Raw genomic sequence first — 2,685 nt, forward strand, 5'->3', positions numbered from 1 at the left:
AAGTTAGACCCATTTTTGAACAACTACACATTCCAAGGTCATCATTTCAAACATTTGTACATAAGTTATTCAGATGTGTCACCACTTTGCGAGGAAAAAAGCCCAAACTGTCACCTTCAGATCACAGGAAATTCCACAAAGTCCACAAATAATCAACAGATTGGCATCTTGTCCTGAATCACATATTGATGCTTATTAGAAGAATGGGAACATTTTTTGCAGTTTACAGGGAACAGTCCAGTCAAGGAATAAAGTTGCATCTCAGAATAATCAAGGATGGACAGATTTAAACACTACTGAAACATTTTAGACCCTACCTGCACACTGAGAACCAAGAGTGATATGTTTGTAGAAAAACCTACCATGGCAATGTATCCCAGTAAGAACAGACAGACCTTTGCAATGTAGAAAACCCAGCTGCACAAATCACCTGGTTACTATAGCAATCCGCACAGTCTTGGTTTATGATACATGGCCCTTGTGTAAGTCCACAGAAATGTGGACAGTTATGAAAAGTGCGATTCAATTCCAATTTAATTTTATTCAATAAAATTGTATTTATTTAGCACCAGATCACAACAACCACAAGGTGCTTTATATTGTAAGGTAAAGATCCCACAATAATACAAAGAAAACTCAAAAAATCAAATTACTGATTTCTTAATGGTAGAGACTAATGAGGTTCAGATGTGTGTAAAATTCTGTGTAAAACCAGTAAGATTTTAGGAACCAGTGGTTTACGATGGCAGAATATCAGAAAAATAAAATACACCAAGAAGAAACAGACCAGTCTGCTGATGCTGTCTACTTATCACCTTCCTAACTACTTGTGTTACACTGCCTCACAGACTACAGCTCAGTGTTCAACACTGTAGTAAATGGACTGCTTCTTATATAGCGCTTTTCTACTCTATCTGAGCACTCAAAGCGCTTTACACAACTAATTCATTCCCCCATAAAGATAAGACAGCGTACAGAGCGGAGGTAGACGTTGTCCCACCGGTGCTCAGAAAAAACCTGAAGCCAAACATCCTTAAAACAAAAGACTCCTATGGACACAGACAGGTTCCCTCCCCTCTCTTTATATGGAGAACAAGTGGAATGTGTCTCCGACTTCAGGTTTCTGGGGCTCACATCTTCGCTGAGCTCACTTTTTTCATCTGTAACTCCCGTAACACCTGAACCGTTTACTGAACTGAAAGAATTCCAAAGGTTCAAGAAAGCAGTGACTCCGCGCTTTTCAGGCGCATTAGGGTGATTACAGTAACCCCAGGCGCAGTGCTGCAGCAGCAGCGAGATTTGGATGTGGCACTCTACCTAGATTTATCCCAATGACCCTAATATCACTGAAAAAGCACAGAGTTGGTTTTAGGAACCATTTTTCGATTTCGCCAGTGGTTCAAGTGCTCAAGCAGAGTACAAACATGCCATGTAAGTACCAGTCCAGTTACCCCAAGCCCACTGTATCATATTAACATGTATCACGGTAATACAGCAGTGTCCGATTCTTTAACCTGCAAGGACCCCTGGTTACTTTTTTATGTTTTTAAAATGGCCCTTTTGGAAAGCTGTATGCTCATCAAAATATTTATCTTTGGTGTGTTTTACCTGGCTGAGCACTGAGCAAGTCTGTTTAGCAAGTGCTTAACATTTAGTGCATTTGGTCACTGGCATCAAGCTTACACAAGACAAAATTCCCATTTAGCAGCATCTTTTAGCTCTTTTAACATCTTGCGCGGGGGGTTAATAAATTAGTTAGATAACTGCCATTGTAGAAATATACAATGAAATTGTGTTCAGTGACAACCAGCTGCACTGGATAACAAGTATCTTTTTGAAAAGACGCACAATTGTGTCAAAAAGGTTGTTTCAAAGTGCTTTATGCTGTAACTACGTTGCAATGCAGAGTCAGCCCAAGGCATTACAAATACGAAGTGCCTGCTTTGGGTCCCTGAGGACAGAGGGTTCATTTTTGCACGTGTGAGTGATAATTCATATGTTAAAGGTATCAGTGTACAAAAAAGGAGTATTATGCAAACAGAGGAATGTTTGTGTAGCGATTTGTCCTGCCCCTCCGCTCTGAGCTCTGCTGGTAATGTCCAACGAGCAGGCTGAAGAACAAAACAATGTAAGAAGAATATATCCTCTAGGCACAAAGTATGGAAGAGGATTGGGGCTACTGGGGGAAGAAAAGTGGGCACATCTTTTTTTTTCTTTTCCAGAATTCTGACATTAAAGTCAGAATTCTGACTTTTTTCTCAGAATTCTGACTTTTTTCTCAGAATTCTGGAAAAGAAGAAAAAAATGCCCACTTTTTTTCCGGTGGCCCTAATCCTCTTCCGTAGCAAAGAAAAAGAAGAGAGGGGGAAAAATAAAAACAAAAGCACAAACAAACAAACACCAAGATAACGGTAAGTTTCCTCAAGTTAGGGAAATCTCTGTATGAATCATTGACATTTTGAGCCTGTAATTGGCTGTGAAGCAGGTCAGTAGGGATGGACGCTCGATACTGACTTTTCAATTCCGTGCCGAGTTTCTGAAGCACAGATATTTCAAAACACTGCTTTGAAGTGGGTTTCAAAACCCAGGTCACATGATCATGACTAAATTAGAGATTTAGACAGGTGTCTTACCTGCTACTTCTAGGCAGTGCTTTGTGGCAGGATTCCTATTTTAAGAACCAGG

This window comes from Pundamilia nyererei, unplaced genomic scaffold (assembly GCF_000239375.1).
Source record: "Pundamilia nyererei isolate P.nyererei 1_Seehausen unplaced genomic scaffold, PunNye1.0 scaffold00057, whole genome shotgun sequence".
Classification (NCBI taxonomy): Eukaryota; Metazoa; Chordata; class Actinopteri; order Cichliformes; family Cichlidae; genus Pundamilia; species Pundamilia nyererei.